Source organism: Elephantulus edwardii, unplaced genomic scaffold (genome assembly GCF_000299155.1).
Source record: "Elephantulus edwardii isolate Elephantulus edwardi_28Jun2011 unplaced genomic scaffold, EleEdw1.0 scaffold00196, whole genome shotgun sequence".
Taxonomy (NCBI): Eukaryota; Metazoa; Chordata; class Mammalia; order Macroscelidea; family Macroscelididae; genus Elephantulus; species Elephantulus edwardii.
Window position 1 is genome coordinate 509,982 of NW_006399946.1, and position 11,131 is coordinate 521,112.

At 39.6% G+C, this 11,131-nt stretch overlaps 1 pseudogene; it reads left to right on the plus strand.

The window, feature by feature from the left end:
• Positions 1 to 2,832: 2,832 nt before the first annotated feature.
• LOC102847932 lies at positions 2,833 to 4,431 on the plus strand (annotated as a pseudogene).
• The last annotated feature ends 6,700 nt before the right edge of the window (positions 4,432 to 11,131 follow it).

Below are 11,131 nucleotides of genomic sequence, written 5' to 3' on the forward strand. Positions count from 1 at the left end.
TTCTCATCTCTTCATATTGTCTCCAATATTTGTTGCTTGCTTTTCTACTAAACTTTGCCACTGCTACTGGGGTGAGATAGAATCTCATTGTGCTTTTGATTTGCATCTCTCTTAGTCTTTCCATGTGTTTTGCTCATTTTATAATTGGGTTATCAGTCTTTTTCTTCTGGAGGTCCAAGAATAGTCTGTAAACTTTTGTTATGAGATCCTTGTCTGAAATGGTATTGTCAAATGTTTGTTCCCAGTTGGCAGGTTTTCTTTTCAGCCTGTTGGAACAAGTTTTTGTTTTTGTTTTGTTGGTTTTTTTAAGAGAACAGACATTTAATCTTTAGAAAGTTCCATTCACCAATTTTGTCCTCTCCAGATTGTGCATTTCTGGCTGTATTCGGCAGTCTTTTAATACCATAGACTAGGCCTTCTAACTTGGTTCCAGTTTGTCTCTTATGAACTTTATCGTTTTGGGATTTACTCCCAGATCTCTGATCTATCTTGAGGTTATTTTTGTATGTATGGTGTGAGATGTGGATCCTGTTTTAGCTTTCTGCAGGTAGCAGTCCAGTTTTCCAGCACCATTTGTTGAAGAAGTTGTCATTTCCCTATTTAATAGATTGTATTGCCTTATCAAATATCAATTGACCACATATAGGAGGTCCATTTCTGGGTTCTCAAGGCATCAATTTTATTCCTTATTCATGGTCCAGCTCTCAGATGCATAGCAAGTGATAGGAAAGATTATAGCCTGAATCAGATGCACCTTAGTCCTCAAACTAATACCATTGCTCTTCCATAATCTGGAGAGATCTCTGATTGTAGACTTTTCCAGTGCAATATGTTTCCTGGTCTCCAGACTGCTGGTACCAAGTTTATTGATTATTGATCCAAGTAAGATGAAGTTGTTTACAGTTTCAATCTTTTCTCTGTCTATCATGATGTTACCTATTGGTCCAGTGGTGAGAATTTTTGTTTGCTTGATATTGAGATGCAATCTATATTGAAGACAGTAGTGTTTGATTTTCTACAGCAAGTGTTTTAAGTTCTCCTCAGTTTCAGCAATCAGGGTTGTGTCATCTGCATAATGAAGGTTATTGATGAGTCTTACTCCAATCCTGATACCACATTCTTCTTCATAGAGTCCAACTTCTAAGTGTTACCTTAGTTACACGAATTATGACTTCTTCCTGCAGTCCTCCAACATTCACTCACTCTAGGTCTCCAAGGCAGTAGTTTTGAGTCAGCTCTGCCTCATCATGGTCTTTGAGTCTCTGCTGAGGCTTTGTTTCTCCTGTGTAGATCTCAGATTGGTGCAGGATTCTCTGGCCTCAAGGAACATGAGCTTCATTCCCTAATTTACTTGCTGGTAATGAGATTCCCATCTTTGCTACTAAATTTGTTCACTTTAACTTAGTGGGATGAGGAAAACGGACCAGTCGCATTATGATTACTTTACATACACCCTATTTCCCCACTCATATGGTGAAAGTCAAAGTCCATGGCTAGGAAAACCATTTAAACAATGAACCCTTGACATTGCAAGGGAAATCTCTGCAGAGAATTTTCTACTTTTCGAAAAGCAAATCCTGGTGTATTTCCTGGGCATCAAGTAATTATACACCTAGAGCTGCCACTCTGTCAGTACTTCAGCGGTGTAGGGCGGAACAGACTCCAAATGAGTCCAGGTGAGATGGTAATACTAAATCTGGGATTAAGTCCAAACAAGGAGATAGAGCACAAGGAAGCTGCCTAAGCAAGGACCCAGATGCCTATGCCATCCTCAATACTGTTCCAGCATCCCACCCTACCCCACCCCAACTTATCTTCATGGTCACACAGAGTGCACAGAAAGCTTGATCTCTGTATTGAACTACTTAACATATTGAACTACTTAACATACAGGGGCAAGCAGACAATGGCAGGTGGTAGCATTATAGCTACACTTGATCTTTGCTTGCAGGGTGGGGTCTGGAGAGGAGACTATAAAAGACAGAGGTGAGACATCTCAGAGGTGATCTCAAGTTCCTTTTCCACTTCCAGCCACTGCAAAACTTTGTAAGAAGCAAAATGGCAGAGAAAAGAGAAGGGATCTAGGAGTCAAACACTAATCTAAAATTATCAACAAAAAGACCAAAATAATAAAATAATTTCTGGTAGTTCAGAGCATGGCTTGCAGACAAAAACTAAACAAACCAAAATAGCAAAGGAAAAATACAAACAAAACACTGCAATTGAGTCAAGCATTGTTTAATAATTGGAACATGGAATGAATGTAGCTTGAATGTTGGAAAACTGGAAATCATTAAAAATGAAATGGAACCCATGAATATCAATATGCTAGGCATCAGTGAGATGAGATGGACCAGATTTGGCCATTTTGAGCCAGATAATCATATGTTATACTATGTAGGGAATGAAAACTAGAAAGAGAATGGTGCTGCATTTACAGTTAAAAAGTCAATTTCAAGTTCTATCCTGAAATATAATGTTGTCAGTGATAGGATAACATCTGCATGCATCCAAGGAAGACCCATTAACACGACTATTATTCAAGTATAAGCTCCTATATCAGGAGCCAAAGAGGAGGAAATTGAGAATTTTTACCAAATTTTGCAGTCTCAAATTGACTGAACATGCAATCAAGATGGGTTAATGATAACCGGCGACCAGAATGCAAAAGTGGGATAAAGTGACGAAGGAACAGTAGTTTAAAAACATGGGTTTGGTGACAGAAATGAGGCTGGAGGGACGATCTGTAGGGGCAGCCTACCAGCAGCTTGTGAACACCGCACCACTGTTTGTAGAAGTTTGAACGTGCCCTGCAACTTTTGTCTCACAACCATGTCCACTAATGAGAATGCTAATTCACCAGCCTCCCAGCTTAACAGATTCAAGAACAAGGGGAAAGACAGTACAGAAATGAGGTGGCGCCGCATTGAAGTTTATGTGGAGCTGAGGAAAGCTAAGAAGGATGACCAGATGCTGAAAAGGAGAAATGTAAACACTTTTCCTGATGATGCTACTTCTCCACTGCAGGAAAACCGCAACAACCAGGGTACTGTAAATTGGTCAGTTGATGACATTGTCAAAGGCATAAATAGTAACAGTTTGGAGAGCCAACTTCAAGCTATGCAAGCAGCTAGGAAAGTGCTTTCCAGGGAAAAACACACCCCACCCACACACACACAGACAATGTAATTTGGGCTGGCTTAATGCCAAAATTTGTGTCCTTCTTGAGCAGAACTGACTGTGGTCCCATTCAATTTGAATCTGGTTGGGTACTCACTAACATTGCTTCAGGGACATCAGAACAGACCAAGGCTGTGGTAGATTGAGGTGTAATCCCAGCTTTCATTTCTCTCTTGGCATCTCCTCATGTTCACATCAGTGAACTAGCTGTATGGACTCTAGGAAACACTGCACGTGATGGCTCTTCTTTCTGAGACTTAATCAAATATGGTGCAATTGACCCCCTCTTGGCGCTCCTTGCTGTTCCTGATATGTCACCATTAGTAAAGTGGTTACTTGCATAATCTTACCTGGACACTTTCAAATCTTTGTCAAAATAAGAACCCTGCACCTCCATTAGATGCTGTTGAGTAGATTCTTCCTACTTTAATTAGACTCCTGCATCATGATGATCCGGAAGTGGTGGCAGATACCTGTTGGGCTATTTTCTATCTTACTGATGGTCCAAATGAACAAATTGAAATGGTTGTGAAAACAGGAGTCGTACCCCAACTCATGAAGCTTCTAGGAGCTATTGAATTGCCAATTGTGACTCCTGCATTAAGAGCCATAAGGAACATTGTCACAGGAACTGACGATCAGACTCAGGTTGTAGTAGATGCAGGAGCACTTGCTGTGTTTCCCAGCCTCTTAACCAAGCCTAAAACCAACATTCAGAAGGAAGCTACGTGGACAATGTCAAAAATTACAGTTGGCCATCAGGACCAGATTCAGCAAGTAGTAGATCATGGATTAGTCCCATTCCTCATTGACATTCTCTCAAAGGCAGTCTTTAAAATTCGAAAGGAAGCTGTATGGTCTGTGACCAACTATACAAGTGGTGGAATAGTTGAACAGATTGTATACCTCATCCACTGCAGCATACTAGAACCACTGATGAACCTTTTAACTGCAAAGGATATCAAGATTATTCTGGTTATTCTGGATGCCATTTCAAATATCTTTCAAGCTGCTGAGAAAATTGGTGAAACTGAAAAACTTAGTATAATGATTGAAGAATATGGAGGCTTGGACAAAATTGAAGCTCTACAAAACCATGAAAATGAGAGTGTGTACAAGGCTTCATTAAACTTGATTGAGAAGTATTTATCTGCTGAGGAAGAAGATGAGCAGAATGTTGTGCAAGAAGCTACCTCTGAAGCATATGCCTTCCAAGTTCAGGATGGCACTGCTGGGGCCTTTAACTTTTAAAAAGTTTGTACAACTGAGTAAAAAAGTTATTTGCTGTGTACTATGTTTGGTATCATTTTGTCTTACTGTTTTCTCTAAGAACTCTTTATAAATGTGATTTGTTAATGGAGCACTTTTTACAACAAAACTATACTTGAACAGTTCCAAACTGTACATACTGTATGAAGCCTCTCCTGTCATTGGATTTCTTATTTCTATGCGTAATTTCATATCTTGTAATGTCCTGTAAAAAAAAATTAAATTCCACTCTTAAAAAAACAAGAAATGAGGCTGGAAATAAAATGATTAAATCTTCTATTGGCAATGATTTATTCATTGCAAACACCTTTTAAACAAGACAAAATGATGACTTTACTAAATGGATCTCACTTGATGGGCTCTATAGGAATCAGATTGACTACATCTGTGGAAGAAATCATTGAAGAAGCTCAATATCAGCAGTCAAAATTGCGCCAGGAACGGACTGTGGGTCAGAACATCAATTACTCATATGCAAGTTCAAATTGAGGCTGAAGAAAATTTCAATAAGTCTACAGGAACCAAGATATAATCTTCAATCAATTGCATCTGAATTTCAAAATCATCTTAGGAATTGGTTGAAGCATTGAACACCAATGATCTAAGACTTGGGATGATATCAAGATCATCATCCATGAAGAAAGCAAAATAGTATTATGAAAATAGAGTAGAAAGAAAAAATTGAAATGGATGTCAGAAGGGCCTCTAAAAATTGCACTGGAGCATCAAGAAGCCAAAACAAAAGAAAAAAATGCTGAAGTAAAATAGCTGAACAGAAGATTTCAAAGGACAGTTTGGGGGAGAGGGACAAAGCAAAGTATTATAATGCAATGTGCAGAAAGCTGAATTTGAAAAATAAAAAGGGAAGAACTCGCTCTGCATTTCTCAAGCGGAGAGAACTGAGAAACAAATTAAGCCTAGTGTCACAATATTAAAAAATGCTATGATAAATATAGGCTGGGCTCTATGAGGAGAAATGTGGGGTCAAGATTGGTGGACAATCTATCAACAATCTGCGTCATGCAGATGACACAACTCTGCTTGCTGAAACACAAGAGGACTTGAAGCACCTGCTGCAGAGCGTCAAGGATTGCAGCCTCCAATATGGATTGAGGCTCAATGTCAAGAAGACAAAGATTCTCACCACTGGACCAGTTGGCAGCATCAGGATGGATGGTGAAGAGACTGAGATTGTTCACAGCTTATGTTTGCTTGGCTCCACAGTCAACACTCTTGGCACCAGTAGCCAGGAAATTAAAAGGCACATTGCCATGGGAAAGTCTGCTGTTAGGGACCTCTCCAAAGTACTGAAGAGCAATGGTGTCTCTCTGGAGACTAAGTTGTGTCTGATACAGACCATGGTCTTTGCAATCACTTGTTATGCATCAGAGAGTTGGACAATGACCAAGGAGGATAGAAGGAGAATTGATACCTTTGAGCTGTGGTGCTGGAGAAGAGTATTGAGAGTACCACGGACTGCTAGGAAAACAAACAGATTAATCCTGGAAAGGGTTGAACTGGGTGCCTCCTTGGAGGCAAGGATTCTGAGGCTCCATCTAACATACTTTGGACATGTTGTGAGGAGAGACCGGTCCTTGGAGAAGGACATCATGCTTGGGAGAGTGGAGGGACAGCGCAGGAGGGGAAGGCCCTCTAAGAGGTGGATTGATTCAGTGACTAGGATAATCGGGATGGGAGTGTCAGAGACAGTGTGATTGGCACAGGACAGAGTAGAGTTTCGGGCTGTTGTACATAGGGTTGCTATGAGTCGCAAGTGACTCAACAGCACATAACAACAACAAACAACATGGTAAATATAATCAATGGTCCAGAAAGCACCAAAAGAAGATTGAGAGAATACACAGAATCATTGTACCGGAAAGACGTGATTGATGCTGAAAAACTTCAGGAAGTACCACCTGAACAGAGCCATTGGTATTGAAGGAGGAAATGGAAGCTGCATTGAAGGCATTGGCAAAAAAATGAGGCCCCAGGAATCCATGGGGCACCAATTGACTTATTTCAATTAACAGATGCAGCCTAGGATGCACTTATCAGTCTATGCCAGGAAATTTGGAGGACAATTGTCTAGCCAACAGATTAGAAGAGGTCTATATTTGTTCTCCTGCCCAATAAAGGTATCCAACTGATACCTTTGATAGTGGAAACTATCAAACAATATCATTAATATCACATTCAAGCAAAATACTTCTGAAGATCATTTTAAAATTACTAGAACAGTACATAGATAGGGAACTGCCAGAAGTTCAAGCAGGATTTAGAAGAGGCTGTTGATGTCAATGGATCCTGGCTGAAAGTAAGGAATACCAGAGGAATATCTACTTATGCTTTATTGACTATGTAAAGGCATTTGACTTTGTGGATCATCACAAGTTGGAGATGACATTGAGAAGAATGGGAATTCCAGAACACTTAATTGTGCTCATATGGAACCTATACTTGGACCAGGAGACTCTTATGCGAACAAAGCAAAGGAACACTGCATGGTTTAAAATTGAGAAGGGAGTATGTCAGGGTTGTATTCTCTCTATATACATATTCAGTCTATATGCTGAGCAAATTATTGAAGAATTTGGACTCTATGAATAGGAGTGTGCCATCAGGATTGGAGGGAGACTCATAAAGAATCTGCGTTATGCAGATGACACAACCTTGCTTGTTGAAAGTGAGGATGACTTGAAACACTTGCTGCAGAGGATCAAGGAAAGCAGCCTTCAGTATGGATTGCATCTCAATGTAAAGAAAATAAATATTCTTGTCACTGTACCAATAGGCAGTGTCATGATGGATGGAGAGGAGACTGAAACTATCAACAGCCTCACCTTGCTTGGATCTACAATTAACACCTTTGGTACCAGCAGTCAGGAAGTAAACAGACACATTTTACTGGAAAAATCTACAGTTAGGGACATCTCCAAATTACTGAAGAGTAATGATGTCAGTTTGAGGACTAACGTGCATCTGATTCAGGCCACGATCTTTCTGATCATTTGCTGTGTATCTGAGATCTGGACAACGAATAAAGATGACAGAAAAAGAATTGACACGTTTGAGCTATGGTGTTGGAGAAAAGCACTGTACATCCCACGGATATAAAGAACAAACAGATATGTCTCGGAGAGGGTACAGCTGGAGTGCTCTTTGAAGGCAAGAATGATCCTTTGGAGAAGATATGATGTTGGGAAGGGTTGAGGGTCAGTGAAGAAGAGGAAGACCCTCAACCACGTGGATTGACATGGTGACTGCTGCAATAGGCTCTTGTGTGTCCAGAAGTGTGAAGATGGCACAGGACAGAAAAGGGTTCATTTCATATCATTTGTTCATAGGTTCGCTATGACTTGAGGACACCCAGTAACTTATAACAACCTTGAAAAAATACCTCCAAAAATAAAGATATATATGTGTTAGGTTATATATTGAAGTATTTGTTGTAAGGTACAAATTATTGGAAATAGCTGGAATGCCTGATAAAACCCAAACTCAGGCCTGCTGTCAAGTTCGAACCACGCTTCAAAATTCATGAGATGGATTTCAACATCCTTATCTCTATGAAGCAACCTGACTCCACATCTCCCAAAACAGATTTGTTTACTGTGCTGTAATTAATGTTTATATTTCACAGAAGTGTAGTTTAGCAATTCTGATATTATATATGCACAGAGAGATGGCTGAATATACAACAAAATATTCACGTAAGTGTGCAGTTTTAACATGCTGTTGCTATGTGCTGTTGAGTCTCTTTTCCATAGCGATCCTATATACACAGCTCTGAACCCTGTTCTATCTTGAGCCAACTTCGTCTCTGACACAACTATCTCATTATCCTAGTCACTGAGTCAATCCATATCATCCAGGGTCTTCCTCTCTTGTGCTGTACCTCCACCCTTCCAAGCATGATGTCAGACTGGTCTCTTTTTGCAACATGCCCAAAGTATGTCAGACAGAGCTTCAAAATCCTTGTCTTCAAAGAGCAATCTAGTTTCACCCTCTCCAGGATGAACCTGCTTGTTCTCCTAACAGTCTATGGTATATTCAATACTCTTCTCCAGCGCTACAACTCAAAGGCATCAATTCTTCTTCTATTATCCTTACTGTCCAGCTTTCTGGACAGATCATGGCCTGAATCAAGTACACCTTAGTCTCTAGAATAACATCATTGCTCTTCAGTACTCTGGAGAGATTTTCCCAGTGCAATTCACCTTTAGATCTCCTGGCTGCTGGTACCAAGAATGTTGATTATGGAGCCATGCAAGCTGAAGCTGTTAACAATCTCAATCTCTTCACCATCTATCATGATGCTGCCAATCAGCCCAATGGTCAGGATGTTTGTTTTCCTGATGTTAAGCTTCAATCCATATTGAAGGTTGCAGTCTCTGACCTGCTGCTGCAAATGTCTCAGGTCCCTTACCATTTCAGTAAATTAGGTTACGTGATCTGCATAACACATGTTGTTGATGAGTCTTCCTCCAATCCTGATATCACATATCTCCTCATAGAGCCCAGCCTCCTGGATGATCTGTTATGCATATAGATTGAAAAGGATGCATCTCAGGCATACAACTTTCCTGATTTTGAACCGTGCAGTGTTTCCTTGCTCTGTTCTGATGACTGCTTCCTGGTCCAAGTAAAGGTTTTGCATAAGCACCATAAAGTGTTCTGGGACACCCATTCTTCTCAGAGTTTGCCACACAGAGTTGTGATTCACACAGTCAAATGCCTTTGCATAGTCCATAAAACACAGATAGACATTCCTCTGGCACTCTCTGCTTTCATCTCTGATCCATTTAACACTGTCTATAATGTCTCTACTTCCATGGCCTCTTCTGAACCCAGACTGCATATCTGGAAGTTCTCTGTTGATATGTTATCCTAGTCATTTTTTTATAATTTTCAGCAGGTTCTTGCTTATATGTGAAGTTAATGACATTGTTTGATAATTTCTGTACTCTGTCGGGTCACCTTTTTTTTTTTAATGAGAACAAATGTTGATCTCTTCCAGTCAGTTGGCCAGGTGGTTGTCCTCCAGATTTTTTGGTACAAATTGATGAGCACGTCCAGGGCAGCATCTGTTTGTTTAACTATGTCAATTGGTATTCCTGGGGCCTTGTTTTTTGCCAATACTTTCAATGCAGCTTGAACTTCTTCCTTCATCTCCACAGGCTCTTGATCATACTTCGTTTCATGAAATTCTTTGTCAGCCAATTCTTCTTGATACAGTGACTCTGAATATTCCCTTCCTCTTCTTTTAATGCTTCCTGGATCATTTACTATTTTGCCCTCAGCATCATACAGCTCAAGGCTTGAATTTGTTCTTTACTCCCTTCAGTTTAAGAAATGGCAAGCGAGTTTGGCCCTTTTATTTCTGACTACAGCTCTTTACATATTTCCTAGTTTTGTCCACAGAAGATGCCAAAAGGCAAAAACACCCTACTGGCAATCAGCATATCTAGTGGCCAGATATTGGTTTCTAATACTATTCTCCAACAAAGGTAGTCAGGATTCTCAAAACCAGAGAAATTAAAATGTAAAATGATCCTGAAACATCTAATGACAAGCAAATATTTTTAAAAGTGATGAAGGCATGTTGAAAGGACACAGAACCCAACTTGAAGGAGCTCCCAGTGGTTGGATGCGGGGTAAGTTGACAACAACCTGAGTGATTACAGTAGTAAATTTACTTTTTCTTCTCTCTCACTGTCAGTTCCAACTCACAGGCCCCACCCCAGTGGTTTTTCAAGGGTGTAAATGACATGGGAGACTGAACATCTTTCTCCCTTAAAGAGGTTGGTGAATCCAAACCATTACAGAAGTGAAGCCTTTGGATTAACAATGTAATCTCAATGGACTACACCACAAGAGTTCCCAACAGATTATAGTAAAAGACATGCCCATGAATCAATACCTAGATAAACAAATAAATACAAGATGGAGAAAGGATAAGTGTCCCCTGCAGTATAATTTCAATTAATGAACACAGAAGAAATGATAAAAAAAGACAGTCACAGCATCTTAGTAATAATTGTGACAATCAGAAACCATTAATTCTATAATACCAAAATTAATGACTTAAAGTATAATTAAACACAGTACCAAAATATGTTACTACACAGATAAAATAATAACTTTATAATGGCTAAAATAATCTTAACCACATGATCAAAGTTATAAATTTTCATTATATATTATCTCATTCACATAAGGCATTGAATAGGGCATAACATTACTAGTGCATTATCCTTGCAAAAAAAGTAGAACCTCAATCTATGCATGAAGAAAATTAGACAAACTTCAAATGTGAGACAAATAACTAATTAGTAACTGATTAATGCCCTACAAAAGTTATCAAGGTCATGAAAGATCAGAAGGTCTGAGGAGTTGTCACAGAAGAGGGGAGATTAAGGAAATAAGCAGAGAATACCAGAGGAATGTCTATCTGTGTTTCATTGACTATGTAAAGGCATTTGACTGTACGGATCATAACAAACTGTGGCTGACTCTGAGAAGAATGGGAATAACAGAACACTTGATCGTGCTAATGAGAAACCTATACTTGGACCAGGAGGCAGTCGTCAGAATAGAGCAAGGGAACACTGCATGGTTCAAAATTGGGAAGGGCGTACACCAGGGATGCATCCTATCTCCATACCTTTTCAACCTATAT